General features: G+C 40.1%; 1 protein-coding gene across 5 annotated transcripts in view; it reads left to right on the forward strand.

Moving 5' to 3' along the window:
* The first annotated feature begins 1,295 nt into the window (after positions 1 to 1,295).
* LOC140726502 (E3 ubiquitin-protein ligase MARCHF1-like) overlaps positions 1,296 to 27,371 on the forward strand; it is a 510,551-nt gene continuing 484,475 nt past the window's right edge. For all 5 annotated transcript variants that reach the window (XM_073042973.1, XM_073042974.1, XM_073042972.1 and 2 more), the window contains exon 1: positions 1,296 to 1,464. The gene's annotated coding sequence lies outside the window, so the exon portion shown is untranslated. The remainder of the gene's footprint in view (positions 1,465 to 27,371) is intronic.

A 27,371-nucleotide genomic window follows, 5' to 3' on the forward strand; every position in this document is an offset into this window, starting at 1 on the left:
AGCAGCCTCCCCATCACCCAGGCCATGCTCTGTTCTTGCTGCTGCCATCAGGAAGAAGGTAGAAGAGCCTCAGGACCCACACCACCAGGTTTGGGAACAGTTATTACCCCTTAACCATCAGGGTCTTCAACCAGTGGGGACAACTTCACTCAATTACATTTACCCCCATCACTGAACTGTTCCCACAACCTATGGGCTCACTTCCAAGGACTTGTCTTCTCATGTTCTTGACATTATGCTTATCTATTTATTTATTTATTTACTTATTTATTATTTTGTATTGGCACTGTGTTGTCTTTTACGCATTGGTTCTTTGTTTATCCTATTGGGTGTGGCCTTTCATTGATTTTGTTATGTTTCTTGGATTTTCTGAGAATGCCAGGGTTGTAAATGGTCACACATATGTACTTTGATAATACATTTCCAGTTAACTTTGAACTTTGAGATGTGGAAGGAAATTTAGAAAGCACAATGACTTCTTACCTTTATTAGAAGCAGAGTGAGAATAAATGTCCAATAAGTTTTTCAAAAACTCTATATAAGATATTGAGTTCCAATAAGCAGAGGTAATTGTCAAAACAACCAAATGTAATGTGGGAACCTTCATCTTCTAAAATGATTTGTTGTGATCTGAAATGCAAGAGCAGTTGAAGTAGATTTAATAATATCTTTCAATACAGATTTGTGTGCAGATGTAATATAAAAGCAGTCATAGAATATCAATAGTGGGAATAATTAGGTAACTCTACTACACAACCAAAATAATCATATTGGACTGAACAGTGCATTATTTAATAATTTGATGAAGATTTAAGAAATAAACCTTGATGTTCACTTTATTCTGTTTAAAAAAAAGCTTTGAACAAATCACAGATTCCATATTCTTTCCCTCAAGAATATTCAAACGTTGTCTTCTTAAATTTTCAAGTATTGTAACCAGCTTATTGACAATATATATAGTTTTCCTGAAGGCTAGGGATAAATGGTGACAGCATGGATTAACACATAATTTTTCATTCTTCACCTACACCTCCCCTCAACCAGACCAGATTTGCTTCATTTACTTTAAAATCAGAATAATTTGGAATGGTCTGAGTTCTGTTCTGTTTTAGTGTAATAGTTTAACGCCAGTAATATAGAAATTTCCATCAAAATTCAAACCTTTGATATGTTTTATTCACCTGGACGATCATAGTTCCTTTCTGCCTATCATTTTCTCTGCCATTGATTAATCCTGTCTCTGAGCATAGTAGAGAGAAAAAAACACTCAGTTACATCATATGACAGGAGCATAAATGACTGTAGGATGTGGAGAAGGTGTGCTGGACTGTTCGCTTTACAGTTCTCAGGCTCAGCTTACTTGAGGAGCCTCAGCAGATTTTTCAAGCAAATCCGAACTATGCGGAGAGCCAAGACTTTCGAACGTAATAAAGCCGAAATGCGTCAATAGCGCTTCAGTGCTGGGTAAGTACTTGTCAGGCTCGATACACTTTACGCACGTGAAGTTATAAACGATTTTTTTTTTGGCTGTTAGGGACCTTATTGCTAAAGATATTGCTTGCTTTCTTGTTGGAGCAGAACACTGCAGTTTTTTCCCTTCGAAACCAAATGATTGATTCAGATCATTTCTACAATGGGTGCGTAAATAGACTTAGATTTCCATTTCTATAATCTTTTGACACGGTTCAGAAAACCATGCCCCGAAATATAATATACGCGGGCGCATATGAGATGTGGTTAGAAGACCGATCTGACCCCGATTTCTACCGAGATTTCTATTTCTATAGGGAGTGGTTGCTTTTGATTAATCTGTTTGCTGATGTGTGTTTGTGTGTAGTTGCGGGCTGTAGGGAGGGTTCGTAATTACTTTGTGTCTTGGACGCAATTATTGCCTTGATAACAGACCTAATTTTTCGGAAGTGGATTTAAGAATGCGATGCATGCAATTTATAACTTCATTTTAAGATTATATGATTACTTTCACAACAAGCATCTCAAAGGTGGGTCCACTGTTATAATTTACACCATCCAGTGCAATAACCTAATTTTGGAGTTGAGGGTGTTTGAACATACTGCTATTAAATGTCTCACTGAATAGCCAATCAAGGTATGTTTACAATCGTTCTGCTTGTTAAGGAGCTAATGATGTATTTAATGACCTGGAGTCTGTGAGATTTATTAAAGATATTCTGCAATTGCTCTGTTTCTGATAGTTTAATTTTGGTTGAATGGAAGTTAATTTTAATCTTGCCGAAGGTGTGAAATGGGTTGTATTAAATTGGTTATGCTTTGCCTAAATTTGTAAGACTTCAGCTATTCGGCGAGCATTTTACTCATATGGCTATCTAGAGGTCGTTCTCTGAGCTTTATATGTCTGCGTGATAAGTATTGTGGTTGGTTTGTTCCTCCCTTTTGAAAGCAGAGGCCACATTCAGGAGCTGACACTTTTAAAGTGGAAGTTTTTAACACTGCAGTATACTATGCATTGAGTTGTCTCTTATGACTGGTCTGAAATAATTGGCTACATATTCATGCATTATTTAAAAATGTTAATTACTTTATCAATAATTAATAAAACTAGATTAAAATTAGAAGTTTTAATAAAAATGTTATTGAATGAATAATAATGTTTTGCATCAAATCCTCATGATCATGTGTAGCAATGTGGAGTGGTCTCATGGAAAGTGGGGCAGGGATGCAGTTATGGACAAATTTGTCACTTGCAACCTAATATTGTAAGTTTTGGTCTTCATGGCCTTTCACTGTTCTCTGCCACAGTTTTAGTACAACAGCATTTATAGAAAGAACCTATTATTGTAAACTGTAAAACTTAATCAATCACTTCAACAGAATTTCACAGGGAACTTGGAGTCTTAAATGCTGAATATGTTAGTTTTATTGTGACTGGAGTCATTTTGAGTGCTGGGCCTTTTTTGGGTAAAGGAAATTGCCCAGGCATCACTGGCAACCTACAGACGGTGGTGTAAGCATTTCAACAACTGTCTTCATGGAGCTGTAACCTTAAGAATGGAGTTGCATCTTGAGGGTCATGGTAAGATAAGTGAAATCATTCTGGGGTAGATCAGAGAAGGACCAGACAGCTCTCAAATTCAACTTTTTTTGGGGGGGGGGGCAGTCAGCCAGCAGCAATCTATTTGAGAATAACTGGTTAGTTTATACGGTGCCTGCTATTAATGGGCAGAGCTTGCACATGTTCACATCCATTGATACCATGTCAAAGGACCATATGTGCCTTAGCACCCTACTTTAGCATTATAGAGGAGGTTCTGCCTGAAACAGTAGGTATTATGAGGTAAAATAAGTGTATGGAAACTTCAGTAAGAATGGTAGAGGCTTACCAGGGCAAGGAGGGGGTTGGAAGCAATATACCATTATTTTCTGCCTGGTATCATCCTCTTTCCACCAGGGGGAGCATTGAACATCAATTCTATAATCTATGTAGGACTACAACTATACAATTGAAGAGCTTACTATTTCAGGTTCCACGGACTAATGTATAAACAGTGGCTCGTATAGAACATTGACAGCATGTGCTTGGAACTACAATGCTTGGAAGCTTTACAGGGTTTGGCAAGCATCTGATCATAAGAACAACATGACTGCTGTGCTATGTTCAAAGTTCAAAGTAAATTGTCAAAGTGCCTATACATCACCATATACAACCCTGAGATTCATTTTCTTACAGATGTACACAGTAATTCCAAGAAACATGATAGAATCAATGCAAGACCATACCCAACAGGACAGACAGACAACCCATGTGCAATTGTGCAAGCATAAAAGAAATAATAATAATAAATAAATATTGAGAACATGAGATCTCGCAGATTGGAGTACAATGCCAGTACTACCAGACTCAAAAACAGTTACTTTCCCTAAGGGGTAAGGCTGGTCAACATCTCCACACAGTAACTCCATCACTACTTTATCATTTCCTGTCAGTCAACTTATGTAGAGTCACTTTATGCATATCCAATTAACTTATATAAGCTATCTTATGTATTTATATTTATTGCCATTTTTTTATTCCTATTGTGCTCTTTATCTTTTTTTTTGTGCTGCATCAGGTCTGGAGTAAAAATTATTTCATTCTCCGTTACAGCCTGTAAATGGAAGTCATACCAACTGTTCAGAATACTATATTGTGAAATTACAACATTTTTCACCATGTTTCTATCGTTTAAAATTACCAGAAGAGCTTCCCTGTTTGAAGTTGAAGACGAAAAGTGTTGTGCTAATCATGGGCCAGTGTGCAGAGTTACCACAGGAACTGATTTCTTTGCAATAGCCATTTGCAGCTGATAACTTTTTTTAAATTCTGCATTTGAATTACTTTGTACAGAGTCCTCATGACATCAGCATTTTAAATATCACCTAGCTTGATATTTTTCATCTTTTGTTAATAATATGCCGGTATGGTGCATGCAGCCAGACATGTTAATTTACTAGTATATTTATACAATTTTGCAGTAGCTCTTACAAAAGCAGAGTTAGTATTTGAGATCAAATACTTGCCTTGACAAAGATTCTTCAACCTGAAATATTTTGTTTTTCTTTCCATGGATGCTGCTTGACCTGCTGACTTTTTCCTCTCACTTTCTGATTTTGTTTTAGATTTTCTGCATCATTAATTTCCAAAGGGGGGGGGGGTGTAGGTTGGGGGTTATTGCTGGTCAAACCTCCTTTCCACTGTCTTGATAGCATTAAGCTCCAAGTTGTTACGAGCATTCCATGTTGCAAGACAGTTTACCTTCATTTGATAGCAGGTCACATCCTTATTAAAAACGAGTTGAACGACATCTGCGAAATGTAGGATTTTAGTGGACTTGTCTGTGGAGGTAGTCACCTTTTATAAGGTGAGAACAGGAGGGGTGAGAAAGCACAGCCCTGGGGAGAGCCTGTGCTTATAGACATTGGATCGGACATGTAGAAACCTTTCCTTACTTACTGCTTGCTTCCTTCCTGTCATAATCCACTGACTGATGTTGTAGGGTACAGCTAACTGGGTTATATTTGGTATTTCACCAAAGCCTCTTGCAAATTTGATTGGTTGCATCACTATCTGGTATGGAGGCTCCGATGCACAGGATCACAAGAGGCTAAAGGGGGTTGTGGACTCAGCCAATTCCATCATAAGCTCAATGCTCACCACCACTGAGGACATATTCAACGGGCAGTGCCTCAGGAAAGCAGAATCCAGCATTAAAAATCCTCATTGTCTAGGACATTCCTCTTCTTACTACAGTCACAAAGGAGATACAGGAGCCTGAAGACACACACTCAATGGTTCAGGAACAGCTTCTTCCCTTCTGTTATTAGATCTATGAAAAATCCATGGATGCTACCTCATTACTTTAATGCATTATTCACAGTATTTTATAATTAATAGTAATTTTGACTTTGCACTGTACTACTGCTGCAAATCAACAGATTTCGCCATGTAAGACAGTGATAAAACTATCTGATCCCTAAATGTGCTACCTTATTCCTGTCTATTTTAAGATCTTTTATTAAATTCTTCAGGGTTAGTAACATCTTTCTGTCTTTTATTACAGCTCCCCTTTGTAGTAAATAAATAGCCAAATTTGTTGTTGTCCACAAATTTTGAAATTGTATTTGAACTCTCTGAATTCCTGAGTCTGAATGCATCCCATCTTTTAAACATGGCTTTTTTTTCATTCTGATCCCTATCCACTCTGTTACTGATCCCTTGAATCCAGATGTTCAGATCTTAGTTGTGAATTTACCAGGCAATACCATTCTCAAAAGCTCTATGAAAATCAAAATTTATAATTCCTCTTTTATTATTTTTGTTTGACCTTTCAGGGTATATTTTACTACCTCAAATAATTCAGTTGCATTGGTCTCTGTCTATGCCACGCTGTCTCAGCAAAGCAGCCAACATATTCAAAGATCCCATCCACCATGAAAATTCTCCTTCTCCCCTGCCGGACTCAGGTAGCTTAATTTCCTTCTACTTGTTTGTATTTTTATATAATTACCGATCAGTATTTTTTAGTGTTTGCAGTTGTAGGTATCACATTATTTGGATATGGGCTATCTCAATGGTTAACTGTTATCTGTAAAAATTCAGTGGAGTTAACAATCTGATATAAGAAGACCAGACCATGTTAGAAACATAGAAAACCTACAGCACAATACAGGCCCCTCGGCCCACAATGTTGTGCCGAACAAGTACCTACTTTAGAAATTACCTGGGGTTACCCATAGCCCTCTATTTTCCTAAGCTCCATGTACCTATCCCGGAGTCTTTTAAAAGATCCTATCATATCCGACTCCACCACCAGCAGCCCATTCCATGCACTCACCACTCTCTGTGTTTAAAAACTTACCCCTGACATCTCCTCTGTACCTACCTCCAAGCACCTTAAATCTGTGCCCTCTTGGGTTAGCCATTTCAGCTCTGGGGAAAAGCCTCTGACACGATCAGTGCCTCTCATCATCTTATACAGCTCTATCAGGTCACCTCTCATCCTCTGCTGCTTCAAGGAGAATAGGCCGAGTTCACTCAACCTATTCTCATAAGGCATACTCCCCAATCTAGGCAACATCATTGTAAATCTCCTCTGCACCCTTTCTATCGTTTCCACATCCTGAAAGTTGTTCAGAGAGAAACATCAAACCTACCCACCTACCCTCCCTCACACAAAAAGGGGATCCCAATCATCAACTCCCAAACCCCATCCCCTGCACAGAATGGAACAAGAACTTAGACTCCAAACCCCCCTCCCACTCAAAATAACTAACAGAATGCAATAAGAACATCAAACCCCAAACCCCTTCCCTCTTACAACAAAATGAAAAGGAACGGGCGGAAAAGACAGAATATAAAAACCACAAGTCGGAGAAAGTCCAGTCCATAAAAGCAATAGTCTAATCGATAACACAGAAACATGGTAACATCCTCCATCAAAAGAAAATGACACCACTCATGTTGGATGGTCTCTTGCTCTGCTGTTGCTCCTCACTCTCTTCCTTTCCTTGCTTCTTCTTTGATCTTGTAATGCTTATTAAATGATTGTAAGCAACAAGTTTTTGAGGTTCTTGACTTCTGAAGAAGCTCTGATCAAAAGCATCAGGATCCAACACTTCTCTCATAAACACCTGAAAGCACGTAGCACTAAGCTGAAGGACAGCTTCCATCAGGTTGTAAGACTATTAAATGGCTCCTTAGTACGATAAGATGGAATCTCAACCTCACAATCCACCTCCTTATGATCTTGCGCACTGTTGTTTGCCTGCACTGTACTTTCTCTGCAGCTGTTAAACTTTATTCTGCATTCTGTTGTTCTACCCCAATGTACTGTGTAATAATCTGATCTGTATGAACAGTGTGCAAAATAAACTGTTGGAAAAAAGAGAGAGAGAGATACCACTTCTACCTCTTCCAACGATTCTGAGTGAGGCACAGCGAGATCTGTATTTACTGACAATTACCTTTTTTTTGTTCAAACTAACAAATACGTGAATTCATACACTAAATACCTTGTGCGCACACCCGCTAAGTATCCCTGACTCTCCTGGATAGTCAAAGAATAGCAAAGGTATTACCCGGGTGATGCACCATCAATAACTCAGTCTGAGACGTAAAGGCGAGATATCGGCTTTTATTGACTGGAAGAAGGAACAAGCAGTGGTTGACCACCATACTACATCCTGGAGACTGAGAGGCTGGGCTCAGACCTCAATCGCCTTTATACAGGGGTCTGTGGGAGGAGCCACAGGAGCAGTCAGCAGGGGGCATGTCCAGACAGGTATATGTAGTTCACCACACTGGGCGGAGGAATTTACGCTGGCCAGACGTTCCTTGTTCCTCGTGGTCCTGACTCACTCTCCACGTGCTTCACGCAGGGTTCTTCTCACTTGTGTCTGCGATGGTTATTCTTCGAAATTACTGCCACCAGCACCCACAAAGCATCCACTTTTATATCCATTTCTTATCAATTCAAATGTCGTATTCCCGTGTCATTAGCCACAGGTCATGTGTCTGGCCTTTAACACCTGATCATTGGCTCTGGTACAAGCTAGCATCCATCTATTGTCCTCTCCCCATCAAGGGACAGTTGCTGACTCATGGCTCTTTGTTCTCAGTCAGCAATGAGCTTGAATCACCTCAGGCATTCACAATCCTGCTAACCAAAGAACACCTCACAAATAACCAAAGAACCAAAGCTAACCAAAGAACACCTCACAAATAACTCCTTATTTGGAAATGACCTCCAGTCCAGCAGATTACCTGAAGAGTCTTTGTCTTCTTTAAAACACTAATCAAGCCCAGCATGTCAAACTCACAAAATGGCAGCCTCCATCCCCCAAGCACACGGCAAGAACAAAGACCGCTTCCACTGTCCTTGATTCATTTGAATTCACTGATTTGAAGATTGTCATTCTTTCTGGCCTACAAAACTTTTCATTGTATCTAACTACATGCAACATAATAAAGCAATTCCAATTGTACCTTGTTTTATCATTTGTTAGTCATAGATTTGAGTAAGGATTGCATAATTCTACCAAAAACTTAAAAACTGAATGATCAATAATTGCTTTGCATTGAGTTATTTTCATTTTAAGATGTAGCATTCGATCATCTTCATGAACTTTTCTCTAAGATTTTGCTTAAGTTTCAGCTATAATATCTCCATGGTCACTTCCCTGAATTCCTAAAACCTCTGAAGTTAGCTGTCAGTTCTGCCTTCTAATGTGAAAAGCGGCAGTATTATGGACATACAACTGTGACTTGATGTAACTTGTTTAGGAATCTGCTTGACATCTGCAACATGCAGAGCCTGGATTATTGTTTTCATGTACAATGGCTTCCTAAATCTTTTCCAAGAGTTTCATTGTACTGAATGGCTTTTATTTAAAATACTCATCTTCTTATTCCCTCTTCTATAACTAGACTTAAAAATAAGAGTCAATGCTCAGCTCCTTGGTGAATGAAAGGCTGAGTGAGTTGGCCTGAAATTTCCTTTGCAGGCTTTTTAAGACACTGAATTACAATTTACCCAGATAATCTATGATTGATTTTGTGAGCATTGATTCAAATAAGGGTGAATCTTGAGTTGTTGCACATGTCAGAGAATTCTCACTGTGGTGGATTTGCCTCCCAATGGAGAAGTCCAGTCACTTTTACTAAACTAATAGGACACAAATCACTTTTTCAGATTGCATTTGAGCTATTTGAGTACTGGCTCAATTACATTGCTGCATCACTGCACAAGATTGAAATAACTTGTAAAATTGGTCAGCTCGATCATGGATACCAGCCTCCATGGTATCCAAGGCATCTTCAAGGAGCAGAGCCATAGGACGGCAGTGTCTATCATTAAGGATCTCTACCACCCAGACATGCCCTCTTCACACTGTTACCATTGGAAAAGAGGCACAGAAAACTGAAAGCACACACTCAGTGATTCAGGAACAGCTTCATTCCCTCTGTCATCCTGTTTCTAAATGGACATTGAACCTATGAACACTACCTCACTAGTTTTTTACTTCTGTTTTTTGCACTACTTATTTTAACTTAACTATTTGATGTGTATATACTTAATGTAACTAAATTTTTCCTCTATTATGTGTTTCATTGTTCAGCTGCTGTAAAGCTAAGAGATTTCATGACAAATGACGGTGGGATATTAAACTTCATTCTGATTCTGAAGGCATTACTACAGAAATTGTTCCTGCTCACGCTCGTTCTTTTGGGACATTGACAAAACTCTTGGTGTTCATTAAATGTATTTTTATTCCCATTAATTTACTAAGCATTGCAGTGAAGTAATTAAATACAATTAGACTTCTTGTCTTTTAAAATCAGTTTCTATGATTTAAAATTGTTTTTCTTAGTAGCTGGTAAATCGTCCTGTGCCAAGGTAGAGTGGAAAAACTTGTATACCATTCTTACGGATTAATTCATTACTGCAATGCATTGAGGTAGTACATAATAGATCAATAACCAAATGCAGAATAAAGTGTTCATGTACAGCAGAAATGCATTACACATAGATAGTAAGGTCAGATAGATTGTGAGATTAAGAGTCCATCTTACAATTTAGTATTTTTATAGAAGTGAGGTTGAAGCTGTCCTTCAGCTTGGTGGAACGTGCCTTCTGATTTCAGTGTTTTCCGCCCATTGGGAGGGGTAAAATTGAGAACATTAGGGATTGTTGCAAACTTAGATTATACTGGCTGCGTTACCAAGAGGGTGACAAGTGTAGGGGGAATCCGTGGGGGGGGGGGGGGGGGGGAGGCTGGTTTCCGTGATGGTAGATGCGTGGGTATGGTGGTTTCCATGGAAAACTTGGATGAGTTAGAGCAGAGTCTGGACACAGCGTCTTGAGTGTATAGGAAGAAGAACGGGGCTGACGATGCAACCCTGTGGAGCAGCAGTGTTTAGAATAGTCATGACAGAGGGGTTGCTGGTCATCCTTATGGATTGTGGTCTGTTGGTAAGGAAGTCAAGGATCCAATGCAAATGGAAGTGTTGGGTTTCAGGTTCAGGAGTCTAGTAGTTGGAGTTTGATTAATATGGTGAATTTTAACATGCTTATTTTATTCTGATGTTCCTATATTCAGCTCTTTTGGTCAAACTTCTTGATTCATAATAGATTTGCATTCAGTGATGTGCAAATAAGATTGTGGGAATTTTGGGGAGGAGAGCAACATTTTTAATATTTGGTACAGTTTAAATCGGAATAAGACTAAATGTCAAGGGAGCAGAATTAGGCCACTTGACCCATCGAAGCTGCTCTGCCATTTCATCATTGTTGATCCATTTCGCTCTCAACACCATTCCCCTGTCTTCTCCCTGTAAACTTTCACGCCCTGGCTAATCAAGAGCCTGTCAATCTTTGCCTTAAATGCATCCAATGACCTGGCCTCCATGGATGTTTGTGGCAATGAATTCCACAGATTCACTACCCTCTGGCTAAAGGAATTCCTTCACATGTACACTTAAATGGAAGCCCTCTATTCTGAGGTTGTGCCCTCTAGTCTTAAACTCTCCTACATCAAGTCTATTGAGGCCTTTTAATACTCGATTGGTTTCAATGTGATTTAGTTTATTTTTTTTCCCCCTCGTTCTTCTAAATTCCAGTGAGTACAGGCAAAGAGCCACCAATCAGCCCTCATTTGATAACCCTTTCATTCCCATAATCATTCTTGTGAACCTCTTCTGAACCCACTCCAATGTTTGCACATCCTTTCTAAAATAAGAGGCTCAAAACTGTTCACAGTACTCCAAGCGTGGTCTCACCAGTACCTTATAAAGCCTCAGCATTACATTCTAGCTCTCTATTCTCAACCTCTCCAAATGAGTGCTAACATTACATTAACCTTCCTCATCACTGACACAGCCTGAAAGTTTACCCTAAGGGAACCCTGCGTGTGGACTCCCAAGTCCCTTTGCACCTTGGATTTTCTCATTTCCTCCCTATTTAGAAAGTGGAATAAAAGCATAGACTTTCTACCAAAGTGCATGACCATCTACTTCCCGAACACTATTTCATCTGCTACTTCTTGCCCATTCTCTTAATCTGTCGAAGTTCTTCTGCAGATACCTTGCTTCCTCAACTATACCTGCCCCTCCACCTGTCTTAGTATCATCTGCAAACTTGGCCACAAAACTATCAAGTCCATCATCCAAATCACTGACATACAAAGTAAAAAGTAGCAGTCCCACCACAGACCCACCCCTGTGGAACACCACTAGTCCACTAGTCACTGCCAGACAATCAGAAAATGCTCCATTTGTTCCCACTCTTTGTCTCCTGCCAATCCGGCACTGCTCTATCCATGCTAGAATCTTTCCTGTAATACCATGGGTTCTTAACTTGTTAAACAGCCTCATGTGTGGCACCTTTTGAGAATCCAAGTACACAGCATCCACCAACTCTCCTTTGTTTATCCTACTTGTTATATCTTCAAAGGATTCCAACATATTTGTCAGGCAAGACTTTCCCTTAAAGAAACCATGATGATTTTGGTCTATTTTATCATGTGCCTCTAAGTACCCCAAGAACACATGTTTAACAATCTACTCCAACACCTTCCCAACCACTGAGGTCATGTTAACTTGCCTACAGTCCCTTAGTTATGTCTTTCACAGCCCTATGACTTATCTACCTTCATACCTTTCAGTTTTCCAAGCACCTCATTCCTTGTACCAGCAACTGTACTTACTTCAGCCTCCTGACACTCTTGAACCTTCAGCATACTTCTAGTGTCTTTAACAGAAGATTTATGCAAGATACCTATTCACTTCCTCTGCCATTTCCTTGTCCCCCATTACTACCACTCCAGCATCATTTCCCAGCCATCCCGTATGTTCTCTCAGCTCTCTTTTATTCCTCGTGTATCTGGAAAAGCTGTTTGATATCTCCTATGATATTATTGTCTAGCTTACCTGCATATTTCATCTTTTTCCCCCTTATGACTTTTTTTAGTTCTGTTCATTTTAAAAAGTTTCTTAAACCTCTAACTTGCCACTAATTTTTACTCTATTTTATGTCCTCTCTTTTGCTTTTATGTTGGCTTTGATGTCCCTTGTCAGTCATAGTTTCTTCATCCTGTCTTTAGAATATTTATTCTGATTTTGAATGTATCTAATCCACGCCTTCCAAATTGCTCCCAGGAACTCCAATCATTGCTGCTAGTGTCCCCTTGCAAACAACTTTGGCCATTTCCTATCTCATGCTTCTGTAATTCCCTTTACTCCACTGTAATACAGAAACATCTCCCTTCTCCCTCTCAAGTTGCAGGGTGAATTTTATCACATTATGATCAGTGCTTCTTAAGTGTTCCTTTACCTTAACCTCCCTAGACAAATCCAGTTCATGACACAACACCCAATCTAGAACAGCCGATCCCCTGGTGGGCTCAACTACAAGCTGCTCTAAAAAGCCAACTTGTTGGCATTCTACAAATTCTCTCTCGGGATCCAGCACCAACTTGATTTCCCAATAAACCTGCAAATTGAAATCCCCCATGACCGTCGTAACATTGCCCTTTTGACATGCCTTTTCTAACTCCCTTTGTAATTTGTACCTCATATCCTGGCTACTGTTTGGAGGCCTGTAAATAACTCCCATCAGGATCTTTTTACCCTTGTAGTTTCTTAACTCCCAAAGATTCTAGATCTTCCAAACCTATGTCACCTCTTTCTAAGGATTTGGTTTAATTTTTCACCAACAGAACCACCCCACCCCTTTCCCCTACCTGCCTGTCCCTTTGATATGATATGTATCCTTGGATGTTAAGCTCCCAACTATAATCTTCTTTTGGCCACGACTTGGTGAATCCAGTAACATCAACACCTGCCAATCTCTAACTGTGCTACAAGATCATCTACCTTATTCTGTATACTGCGTGCATTCAGATATAACACCTTCAGTCTTGTATTCATTGCCCTTTCTGATTTTTTTTTCCACTTTTACACTGCAACTCATCCCACTGACTGCAATTTTGCCCTATCATTTGCCTTTCCTTCCTGACAGTCTCACTACACACTGCCTCTGCTTGTAAGCCAACTGCCCTATCCTCAGTCCTATCACCCTGGTTCACATCCACTTGCCAAATTAGCTCTCCCACTAGCTCTAGCAAACCTGCAGTTGTTCAAAGCAGAAGCCCTGGCCAGTTACATGAATTGGCTACCATAAGAAAATATATGTCTCTGTTGACCATTAATAGTGTACAATAAATAATTATATTAAATAGTTTTGTATTTAATATTTGATGTACAATTTAAAAACTCCCATTCCTCACTCAAATCCCCTCTCACTGTATATTTCCAGCTTTTGGGATCAATTATTTGAAGAATGGTGACTTTGTAGTTATAATTGTGGAATATTAGCATTTTGAAATGAACTTCTATACACAGAAGTCTTATTTAATTTGATAGCTAATCACATGAGCATAATATCTTTACCATTCAGTAACCGTTTCAGAATTCTCGCCTTCACATCCACTGGTGATTAACAACCTCCTCAGTATTCCCTTACTCTGGAGTGATTCTGTGTCATTATGCGAAGTATGAATGCGTGCAATGTAAGCTTGCATGCATCAGTTGCGATGCAGATCTAATTTGGAATTCAGTTCAGCCAAAACTCAGTGCTTGCCCTTGGATCTAAACGTCCTCCTTTAATCAGTTATTTATAGCTTCAGTTTCTATCGTGAGCAGATAAGTTGATTAATCTACGTACTTCATGCATTAGTGTAGCCCTAATAGTCAATGTGAACCATTTATAACTAAAAGTCGGCATATCTACTGTCTTGCGACATCTTTCTGTATATTGTGCATATCTCATTGCTTGCATCAATTTAACCATGAAATTGTACAAGTGTGCTTAGTGAGATTATAATGCTATCTGTGACTAAGTTATGAGTGCTAGAATGTTCTGGGGGAAAAAGTGAATTTAAAGCCACTGCACATGCAGGTGCCCACACATCCAGCCTGCACCTCTGTACTGTTGACTGCTCTTCTTTCTTCATTGTAGCAGGGTGCTACAAGCACTACTTGTGCTTTTTTTTCCCCCTGTAATTTGCATGCTGGGGTGGGGAACCCTGGCTGTTGCCTGTGAGGAGTTTGTACGTTCTCCACCTGACAGTGGGTTTCCTTCAGACTCTCCAGTTTCCTCCCACAGTCCAAAGACTTATCAGTTGGTCATTGTGAATTGTCCTGTGATTAGGCTCCGATTAATTCGGGGAATTGCTGGGTAGCACAGCTCTAAGGGCCGAAGGGCCTGTTCCGTGCTGTATGTCAATAAATAAATAAATTTTAGATTGCTCTCTCCTAACTCGCATCTTTGCAGAATATACTCTGACATATTGTGTGCAGGGAGTTCTTGATGTTTTCCTAAATATGCCTAAAATGCAAGTATCTATGTACAAATTGTGAAAGTGATGTCAGTTGAAGAAAGCTTAGATGAGAGAAGAAATAGAAGGCAACAAGATCTGGCTATTTTCATTACATTCTGGAAGACTAACTAGCAATTCTTTTTAGATATGCAGTATTTCCAGATTAATGATTATGAAACTGTAACATTTTTGAAAGTGGCATTTTTGTGAAAGCAAGAAGAGTAGGTTTTACATCAGTTGATGCTTTTAACTCAAGCTATTAATATATAGGCTGTTCTATGCAAGATGAAAAGTGTTGCCCAGCCTAATTGCATCTTCCATGTATGATTCTGCAGAATATACTATAGATCTTCAAATACCATTTACTGTACTTTATCCATATCTCAAAATGCATTGCCTCTCACTCCCCTGGATTCAAATTTCAAAGTAAATTTATTATATAAGTACAGATATGCCACCATACACAATCCTGCAAGTAATGATCTTGCAGGCATTCACAGTAAATACAAAGAAACAAAAAAAAACCAATCACAATAATAATAATAAATAAATAATACTTATCGAGAACATGAGACGAAGATTCCATGGAAGTGAGCCATAGGTTGTGGGAATAGTTCAGGTTTGGGGTGATTGACATTGAGTGAAGTTATTCACCAGTTCAAGAGGTTGATGGTTGAGGGGTAATAACTGTTACTGAACTTGGTGGTGTGGGCTTAAGGCTCCTGTACCTATTTCCTGATGGCAGCAGTGAGGAGAGAGTATGGCCTGGATGGTGGGGTTCTTGATGATGGGTGCTGCTGTCCTGCATGTAATCGTGCTCCTTGTTGGGGAGGGTTTTACCTGTGAGGAATTGGGCTGCATCCACTACTTCTTGTAGGCTTCTCTGCTCAAGAACATTGGTGTTTCCATACCAGGCCGTGATGCAACCTGTCAATATACTCTCCACTGCACATCGATAGAAGTTTGTCAAAGTTTTAGATGACATGCCGAATCTTCGCAGAGGTGCCGCTGTGCTTTCTTTGTAATGACGTTTATGTGCTGGATCCAGGATCGATCCTCTGAAATGGTAATGTAGGTTTCACAAATAAACCTAAGTGAGGCACTTTATGTTTAATAAAATCCATAGCTTATTATTTTAAATCAGATGACCTAAACCTTCCTACTATCTAAAGCTTCCCCCTTTGCTATCATTCACACTGCTATTTTGTTTTGTGTATTATTTGCATAACTTTTTTCTTTGCGTAAGTCTAACTTGTTAATATGTACTGTGAAAAACAAGATAATGAGCTCTGAACATTGTGGATCCACACTTGACACAATCTTCCTGTCGATCTTTACCCTTTGTTGCTTGCCACGGAGCCAATTTTGGATCCAATTTGTCACCTTCACTTCAAACCTGTGGGAATTTGCTTTATTTTTGTACAGCCTGTCAAATATGACCTATTCAAAATACGATACATTTGCAGTACATATTTCAGCCTTTGCCAAAATGTGATTAGTAAGCAGAAGCACTCTGATATTATTTAAGTATAGACATTTGAAATGAGGAGGAGGTTGATGAAGTATGAGGAAATCTCATTGCTCACTGCCACATTTTTACTGATGACACTGTATTCCACTGGCAGTACCAGGCCAGAGATCAGGTTCAGGGGGTCTAATAAAGAGGGCAGTTTAGTTTGAATATGTCTTGATTCCCAGCTGAAACAGGGAGTCTGGCAGCAGAATCTATAGCAACCCAAATGTAGGCATTATATTGGATGGACGCAGGCATTGATGGGTATCTACCTCTGATCCTGGTAATCTAGGTCCTTGGTCTGTTCTGTTCCAGGACCTCCAAAAGGAAAATCCTATCCTCAATGTTCGCATCTCTTCCCCTGTGAAGGGAGCTGATTAGCAAAGAGGAAAGTACGTTTTGATGATGCTGGAGTGGTCGACCAGACTCTGTGCTACTACTTGGATTCAGCTTAAGTGAGTGCATCCTAATGCTAAATATGTCAGAATGCTGTTTCCTGGTTTCAGTTTGACATACAGCACGATTGTCCCACAGACCTCGGTGAGCAAACTCCTGCTCCTCGTTTTAAATAAACCACTGCGCAACTGGACCTTGGACTTCCTAAGCAACAGATCTCAGGTAGTCGGGAGGCACCACCACTCCTCCCTCCCCATCATCCATCAACACAGGTGCCCCGCAGGGCGGTCCGCTGTGCACTCTGCTCACACATGACTGCATGGCCAAACACCCGAGTCATCATTTTGTCAAGCTTGCTGATGACATGACAGTGACGGGGACTCATCACCGACATCAGTGAGACGGCCTGCTGAGAGGAGATGGTAGAGCTCGAGGCTTGATGCCAGGCAAATAACCTCTTCCTCAGTGGCAACAAGATAAAGGGGACGTTTATTGACTTCAGGAGAGCTCGCTCCACTCCTGTTTACATATTAATAATCTCTTAAATGTGAACTGTATGACAGCTGAATTCATGAGTTTACTGAACAGCCTAGATCATATCCGGCATGTCATTGAGTTCACCCACTCGCTTAGAATTGTAATGACAAAAGAGTAAATATTATTAATGTCTCTCTGTCTGATACCACTACCTCTGACCATTTTTGTGTACTTTTGGATGCCCTCCTGCAAGACCACAAAAGCAATTACAGTTTTAAAAAAAAAACCGGTTCCTTGATGCTGCAATGCAGCTTAAGTTCTGTGGGCTGGCTAGTTTTTCTGACCCATGTGACCCAGCCTGCTCAGTAAAGGAAATGATTGATTCTTTGACAGATATATTAAACACAGCGACCCCACTTAGGGTTAAAAAGAAATCGCGGAGTAAACTGTCACCATGGTAAAGTAATTCTGTCCGCGATCTCGAGAGACCGCCCACTTCTCTAAGATTATTACAGAGGTTAGCAGTGATTCAAGAATATTGTTCTCAATTATAAACTGACTGTTGAAACCTGCCCTAACCTTCAATATCCTCAGTCAAGCATCTTCCGCAAAATATGAGGAATTCACAATATTTGTCATGAACGCCGTTACTTCCATTAGGAAGAGTATAGCTAGAGGTAGTGATAATTCTATAGCCAACTTCGTTTTTTAAAAAAAAGGCAACAATGTCAAAATTCACAAGAATTTCCAATTCAGAACTCTATAAGATTGCAACAAAGAGTAAACCATCTACTTGCTGTCTTGATCCTGTTTCTACCAAACTTTTTAATGATTCTTTAATAGTGTTTTTAAATCTGCTGGCAAAATTATTAACACATGCTTTGAAATTGGAGTTTCTGCAGATGACTTCAAAATTGTGGCTGTTAAACCCCTGCTTAAATCACCAAATCTAGCTAACTCCAGGCGTGTATCAAATCATCTTCCTGGGCAAGATTCTTGAGAAAGTAATTTTCAATCAACTCAACAACTTTTTGAATGAGAACATTTCTAGAAAACAATTCAGTCAGGACTTCGAGCAAACCACAACACAGAGAAGTCATGTACCAAAATTGTTAGCCACCTTGGGCTCAGTACCGAGGCTAACAAGGTCTTCAGTTCTAATTCCCCTAGATCTAAGTGCTGCCCTCAACACAATCGGCCACAGCATCCTAGAGAATCTTGAGAACCTCTCTGGTAGTGCCTTTAATTGATTTCACTCATATATCATAGAGAGAAATTTTTTTGACTGTCTTGGAGACCAGTTTTCCAAGAGATGCAATGTACCTTTTGGTGTTGTTCCGGGAAACTGTCTTGGTCCTCTACTCTTCTCCTTATACGTGCTTGCCTTAGGAAGCATCATTAGAGAGCATAATCTTGATTGCCAAGGTTATGCAGATGATACACAATTGTATATTTTGGTTGAGCCTGATGATGATAACAACCTATAGAAACATAGAAAACCTGCAGCACAATACAGGCCCTTCAGCCCACGATGCTGTGCCAAATATGTACTTACTTTAGAAATTACCTAGGGTTACCCATAGCCCTCTATTTTTCTAAGCTCCATGTACCTATCCAGGAGCCTCTTAAAAGACAGTATTGTATCCGCCTCCACCACCGTTGCTGGCAGCCCATTCCATGCACTCACCACTCCCTGTGGGGGGGGGAACTTACCCTGACATCCCCTCTGTACTTATTTCCAAGCACCTTAAAACTGTGCCCTCTCATGTTTGCCATTTCAGCCCTGGGAAAAAGCCACTGACTACCCACACGATCAATGCCTGTCATCATCTTATACACCTCAATCAAATCACCTCTGATCCTCTGTTGCTCCAAGGAGAAAAGGCCAAGTTCACTCAACCTATTCTCATAAGGCATGCTCTCCAGTCAAGGCAACACCCTTGTAAATCGCCTCTGCACCCTTTCTACAGTTTTCACATCCTTCCTGTAGCGAAGTGACCAGAACTGAGCACAGTACTCCAATTGGGGTCTGACCAGGGTCCTATATAGCTGCAACATACCTCTTAGCTCTTTGACTCAATCCCATGGTTGATGAAGGCCAATGCACCGTATGCCTTCTTAACCACAAAGTCAACCTACTCAGCAGCTTTGAGTGTCCTATGGACTCGGACACCAAGATCCCTCTGATCCTCCACACTGCCAAGAGTCTTACCATTAATACTATATTCTGCCATCATATTTGACCAACCAAAATAAACCACCTCACACTTATCTGTGTTAAACTCCAATCTGCCACTTCTCAGCCCTGTTTTGCATCCTATCGATGTCCCATTGTAAACTCTGACAGCCCTCCACACTATCCACCACACCCCCAACCTATCTTCTCTGACTTCTGGTATGGCTGCAATAAACAAATGGATGAGCAATAATTTCCCAAAATTAAATGAAGATGAAACTAAAATGATTTTGGTTGGTCCCAAAGCCAAAAGAGAGAAACTTCTTGATACCCTTAGGAACTTGGTTCTCCATGTAAAATCAGAAGTCACAAACCTTGCTGTTATGTTTGATTCAGGTTTGAATTTTTAAAATCCCACATAAAGAAAGTGACTAGAGCAGCATTTGTACATTTGAGAAATATTGCAAATGTAGTCAGTTTCTGTCATGTAATGATACTGTAAAACTAATTCATGTCTTTATATTGAATAGACTAGATTACTGTAATGTATTTTTATGGACCTTCCAAAGCAATCTGTTGATGAACTTCAACTCATTCAGAACACTGCGGCTAGACTTAACTAACGACAGGATGAGGGAGCTTATTGGTCCTGTCATTTCCACTCTGAATTAGCTTCCTGTATCTTTTAGAATTGATTTTAAAGATCTCTTACTTGCTTTTTAAAGCTCTCAATGGTCTGGGACTGGAGTGCATCACAGAATCCTTTTCATTTTATAATCCTGCTCGAGCTCTCCAGTGCTCTGCTACCAGTTCAAACAATCTCCCACAGAAGATGATTGGCAGGTCAGCTTTTTTGAGCTATGCCCCTAAACTGTGGAATTCAATACCGAAAACTATAAGGGATGCAAACTCTGTTGACGCTTTTAAATTTCAAGCCCATGTATTTAATCTTGCTTTTAACTAGCATCTTTTTGTCTTTTATTTTCATGTTTGCATTTTATTCCATTGTAAAGCACTTTGAACTACATAATCTGTATGAAAAGTGCTCTATAAATAATATATTTAATATATTGGTGTCAGTACAGTGGAAACTGCAAGCAGTTTCAAACTCCTGGGAGAGCACACCTCACACAACCTGTTGTGGTCACAGAGCACATCCTACACAATCAGGAAAGCTCACCAATGCCTCGGCTTTCTGAGTAGGCTGAAGAGAACTGGACTACACACATCAATACTCCTATTCTTCTACAGATGCTCAGTTGAGGACATCCTAACATGCTGCATCACTGTATGTAACGGAAACTGCACTGAGGCAGACAGGAAGGCCATACACTACCCAATGCATCACCAGCACCAGCCTATCCACTGTCATAGATACAGAAAGGTACTGGTAAAAGGCTAGTAACATCTTGATGGATCCTGCTCACTCTGCACAAAGACTGTTTATCCTGATCCCATCAGAGAAAAGTCTACATTCCATTAATGCCTGGACCACCAGGCTCAACTCAGTTACTTTCCCCAAGCAGTAAGGCTGATTACCACCAATACCTGCCCCACCACCTCTACATTGTTATTGACTGTCAGTCATCCTGTGTACGCTCGCTAATAAAAAACACAATAAGTTTATAAGTCCATTGTGATCTTTATCTTATTCTGGTTCTTTTTGTGCTGCATCAGATCCAGAGTAATAAGTATTTAGTTCTCCTTGACACTTGTGTACTGGAAATAACATTTAAACCATCTTGAGTCTTGAATATTCCTGGATGTCATGATGCAGAGATCACTCCTGCCCTCTTCGTTGTACTTCTAATAGAAAAATGAATCGGACATGATCAGACCTTGTGCTCGGCTGGAGACCTGGTGTAAAAGGATTTGCTCAGTTCTATATCTTTGTGAAATGGAAACTATTGGGAACAGTCAGCAGGTCAAGCAGTATCTGTGTAAAGAGAATTGAAGTTAATAGTTCAGATTGTCGATCCTTGGTCAAAGGAGGGTACAATAGAAGTTGCTACTAAGTTGCACAGGATGAGGGGGAGGGATGGGTAGGAAAAACGTCAGTATCTTGCTGGGGTGAGATCTGGGGTCAACCCATTGACTAGATGGTCTCTGCAGTTTGTCCCTAGAATAACACTGTCCTTGTGCTAGCAGAAGGTGTTTGAGACAGTGGGTGCATGGAGGTGTGGTAGTCCTTTCGTTGTAGGGAGAAGGGCTCTTGTAGGACAGAGGGTTATTGGAGTATTATGTGGGCAGGCCTCCCAACACTGCATTATGTTTATAAGACCATGATGTCCCTGGCTTCCCTGCAATGAGTGACCCCAGGATAACATGGTCCAAGTTCCCCTTTAATGCGTGGAAATCACTAGCATGCCTAGTGATTTTTTTAAAAATTGCTATTCTTTTGACATGGAAAATCTATTGGCATTCCTGTGGCATTTCTGAGTGCAGTAAAACAACCCAGAAATTGTTCTTTGCTTCACTTGCAAGAAGGGAAAAAAAACTGTATTAAATTTGCATAATGCTGAGAAGGAAATGGTTATGTAATTGAATTTCTGGATGTTAATTGCAAATGGAATGATAGTGCAAGAAAGAAAGCCATGATATCAGGAGAAATGAAGGAACTGAATGTGGGTCTCAAGGAGGCTCAACTGGAATGAGGAAATACAGCCTGAAGTTATTGAACTCACCATTTAAATCTGCAAAGTTTTCAAGCAAAACTTGAGAGCATCTTGAAATTTTAATGGAGCTAGAGATGCTAACTGTAAAGAATTAGAATCAGTTTTAATATCACCAGCATATGTCGTGAGATTTGTTAACTTTGTGGCAGCAGTACAATGCAATACATGAAAAATATAGAAAAAATCCTGAATTACGGAAATTATATATATGCATATTAACTAGTTAAGTTAAAATAAGTAGTGCAAAAATCAGAAATAAATTTTAAAAATGTAGTGAGGTAGTGTTCATGGGTTCAGTGTTCATTTAGAAATGAGATGATGGAGGGGAAGAAGCTGTTCTTGAATCTTGTGTGCCCTCACGCTTCTGTATCTGCTTCCAGCTAGTAACAGTGAGAAGAGGGCATGTCCTGGGTGATGGGGTCCTTAATATTGGACACCATCTTCCTGAAGCGTCGCTCCTTGAAGGTGACCTGGATACCATGGAGGCTAGCACCCATGATGGAGCTGACTAACTGCTCTCTGCAGATTACTCCAACCCTGTTCAGTAGCTTCCCCGCCCCCATTCCAGATGGTGACACAGCCAGTCAGAATGCTCTCCATGGTACATCTGTGGAATTTTTTGAGTGTTTAGGTAACATACCAAATCTCCTCAATTTCCTAAAGAAATACAGCTGCAGTCTTGCCTTCTTTATAGCTACATCAATATGTTGTGTCCAGGTTAGGTCCTCAGAGATATTGTCACCCAGGAATTTGAAATTGCTCACTCTCTCCATCTCTGATCCCGCTAAGGATTGGTTTGTGATCTCTCATTCTACCCTTTCTGAAGACCACAATCAGCTCTTTGGTCTTCCTAGTGTTGAGCGCAAGGTTGTTGCTATGACACCACTCAGCTAGCAGGTATATCCCACTCCTGTACATCTTGTTGCCATCTGAGATTTTGCCAACAATGGTTGTATCATTGGCAAACTTAGAGCATTTAAACAGGGTTCCACTCAGATGTGCAGTGATCATCCACAATATACTCCGAGCCTAATATGTAGTTCTGGGTGTGTATGGAAGCCAATATTTACTGCCTCGGTGTGGCTGCACTTTCTGCAACAGGCCTGGTTGATGCCTCTCCATTTATTATAAATCTCTGACACGCTGAATAACATAACCAACCGATGTGCCTTCAAATTTCTCTTGGCATTTTGCAACTGCAGATCAGATACAAATTTCTGTGTGTCATATTCACACACGATTGGCTCAAAAAATTTGTTCATATATCAGAACTGAAGAGGTGGAATGTGCACCCTTCTACCAAGTGCAAACGGAACTGGAAAATGAGGTCCTGAAGTTCAAAGAGTCACTGATCAAAATGGGTGGTAAGAAGAGCTGACAATGCAAGCAGAGTGACTCTGAGGCAAAGCAAATTGAACCAAACATTATTTTGAAATGGGTTGAATTCTACAATTTTGCTCCTAGATGGAAGTAGAAGTAATAACACTGGGCAACAATTTTTTATTGCAAATATTGCTTCCTCAGAATTTTTTTTGTTTATGATAGATCACTTGAAGTTGAACACAAATACAATTTCAGACTTTTTATCATGTAGGAATTTGAAGAAAAAGGAAATGAACTTTTATTGAATATAATGCATTTAATTACATAATGTTGCTGACACTTGGCAATAGTTCAACTACGCTAGAAAAGTTTTGCTGATGATTGCATTTGTACTCATTGTCTGAGGCTTCTCGCTTAAGTGTCCAACATTGATGGATTCTGATTGCGCTGATACCGTTGCTTCATGACCGCAATGTCCTGGTGAAACCTTCCACCACGCTCATCACTGACAGTGCCAAGGTTTGCAGGGAAGATTTCTAACTGGGAATGCAGAACATGAATCTCTAGTGCACTTCATGGTTTTGTATGCTTGAAACATGTTGTCAACCAGCTGCATGTAGTTCGGTGCTCTGTGGTTGCCAAGGAAATTTTCAACAACATTCTTCAATGCCTTCCATGTGATTTTCTCTGGTCCCACTAGAAGTTCTTCAAATTGCCTGTCACTGATGTCCTGTTTCATTTGTAGACCAACAAAAATACCTTCCTTAATCTTGGCACCAGTTATTCTGTGAAACATTGAATAACGTCTCAAATATTGAAATCCTTCATGGAAATTTATAGCCTTTCTAAAACCTGTCCTGCCATGCAGCATCTGCCCCGCCTAAACATGACCAGACATGCTGCACAAGATGGAAAACTTTTCAGTTTACATTGTGGGCAACATTGTAATTGACTTGAATTATGAATTGAAATAACAAATAAAAACATTTTCCAAAAAAATGGTGTATGATAGGGAAACTTCATGATGGGCAGCCCAAAATCTGAGATACACCCAAAAAGTATTCATGAAGCAAGATCTTTGTTTTCAGTGTAATTAATACCAAAGTAATCTGTAGAAGATGCCAGCATTTTAGATTCTACTGCACATACCTCCTGTTTTTTTTTAAAAAAGTGTTTCAAATCGAAAATTCATTAATCAGAGGCACAGATTGACCAGATTACCAGATGTGAGTATAGTAATGTGGGTCTAGAATTGAAGTTGTTCCTGTTTTTCATAAGCTGTGTGATCTGATTTGTGAAAATGATCACAAAGTACTTTGAATGCACGTGTGAAGATCCATTATGGTCTTCTGTGTTCAGGACACACTGACATTTGGAGACCATCAGACATTAAACAGCAGTTAATACACCTTTGATGTCATTGCTATGAGACTGGAACACGAACATTCATGAAGAATCTGCATGGGCCCCTATCTGAAAAGTGGATGTTGGTGGTATGTTGAGGCATACTTGAAGGGTACAGTGGATGGTCTGGCATTATTTGAGCTTCAGTTGCCGCTAATGCCAGCCATGGAATTCTCACTCATTGAGTCTGTCTCCATTGGTAGTGGCAGGCCCAGCATCCTCCTCTGGGTGGTGGTTCTGGTGGGTTCCTGTAATTTGCCCCAGTATTTTACATCTGCTACTTCGTTTGCAGGGAAGAGACAGAGTCCTGCCCCAGTCTCTTAAATCTCCATTCCAGATGAGGTGAATTACATTGAAAGTGTCCACTGTCACTTTTAAGAGCTGTCCCCTCTTTCTACCCCACATGGAGGATGACTGCTCTCTAGGTTAGTGCTTTTGACAACAGCTTTTGAAATTGTGATTAGTTGCTGTGCCAAAGCTTCAGCAATAAAGCCACCTGCACACAATACTCAATGGATATTTTTTCGTAGGGATATTGCTATCCGGCAGAAATGGAAGAATTGGCACAGGTTTCTGTTGTGGGACCGTTCCAGCGGTGTGTTTGCTCATACAATATAATTGCCACTTCCTGTTTTCTCACAGCAAGTCATTATGTTCTGGAACGCACTGCCTCCACGTTTAATGGAACGTGATTTGAATGATAACTCCTAATAGGGAATAGAAGGTGTAAAGTTGCAAAGCTATAGGGATAGGCTACAAAGGTAGGATTATTTTGGAAGGGTTATCAAAAAGCTAACATGACTAAAGTGATCTTAGTTAGCATAGTGCTATTATAGCACTAGCGACCCGGGTTCAGTTCTGTTGCTGTCTGTAAGGAGTTTGTATGATCTCCCAGTGAACACATGGGTTTTCTCCAGATGCTCTGGTTTCTGTTATGTTTCGTGAGTTCAAAACATTAAGCTAGTTCAAAGAAAGACACGGGAGTCCAACTTCGAATCTAACTTTGAGTTTACTTCTTAGTGAGGCACACACGTATCACGTGGTAGTATTAGGACATATGCAATTTATGTGTTTATACATATAGCCCATCATGAATTATTCAAATGAAGAGGAATGCTTAACCAACCATTCTATATACAAGATTACTCAAACATAATTTAAATATTAAATACACAACAGTTTCCTTCCACATTCCAACTATGTATAGGTTAGTAGGTTAATTTGTCAAATGGGTTTAATTGGGTTGTGCAGGCTTGAAGGGTCAGAAACAGGGCCTATTACCATCTGCATCTCTAAGTAAAATGAAATTATTGCCTACCCATTCGATCTCTTCCTGTTTGGAATCCATTGGTATTAATGTTAAGGCTGGTATTATTGGTAATGGCAGATGTTATTTAATTAACTGAATTTAAATCCTTCAATTGGTGCTTTAGTAGAATTTGAGTTTCTATTATCCATTCTGTGAACGGGAAGGAGGTAATTCAGCCCATCGTGCATATGCTGGCTCACAAAGAAACCCAATTTGCCCACTTAATTCTTTACACCATTTGTTTCTCACATGCCTACTAACTCCTGGATTCTTTTATCGCCATACTGTATCTAATTAATCCATCAACCAATGTTGTTAGTTTGAGGGAGGAAACTGGATCACCTGTGGGGAAAACCCAACTGATCACAGGAGAACCTGCAAACTCCACACAGAAAACACTGGGTCAGGATTGGACACTGGTCACTGGAGCTCTGGGGGAGCAGTCCTGCCTGCAGTACTGCAGTACCTCCTCTTCTCCAACTCTTCAACGCCTCCTAGTTCACCTCCTTTCCTTTAATTTGTGGTATTTTGTACTCTCATATTTTACTTCGTCTTCAGCCTTTTATCTCTTCCATTTATCATCTACTGGCTCTTAGTTCATTGCCGATCCACCCACCTTCCCCTTCAACTGGTCTCACTAATCACCTGCCAGCTTGTACTCCTTCTTACCCCCCCCACCAAACCTTCTTACTCTAGCTTCTTCCTCCTTCCTTTCCAGTCCAAAATGGGTTTTGGGTTTCAGCCCAAAATGTTAGCTGTTTTTTTTCTGCTCTATAGATACTGCCTGACTTGAGTTTCTCCAAAGTTTTCTGTGATGCTAAAGATTTCCAGCATCTGCAGGATCTCTTGCATTGTTGAAATCTTAAACTTGGCTCGCACTGGCCAGGATTGCTGAGGACTTGTGTGCCCTTGGATAATTCACAAGAGTAAACAGCAATGTCATGGATGTTGTAGTCTTCGGGTGCAGTTTGTGTAGAGTTTGCACATTCTTCCTGTGACTGCCTGGCTTCTGGGTGTCTGTAATGGAGTTGTACAGCACAGAAATGGCCATTTTGGCCCACTGTCCAAGCTGACCTTTTTACCCATTGACTCTTTAAATGTCTGCCTAAATGCCACTTACATGTAGTAATTGTGGATAATTCTTCTTAGAATGAATGTACAGCAGATATGAGAAATTCTGTAGATTCTGGAAATCCAAAGCAACAC

This window comes from Hemitrygon akajei, chromosome 4, assembly GCF_048418815.1.
Source record: "Hemitrygon akajei chromosome 4, sHemAka1.3, whole genome shotgun sequence".
Lineage (NCBI taxonomy): Eukaryota > Metazoa > Chordata > Chondrichthyes > Myliobatiformes > Dasyatidae > Hemitrygon > Hemitrygon akajei.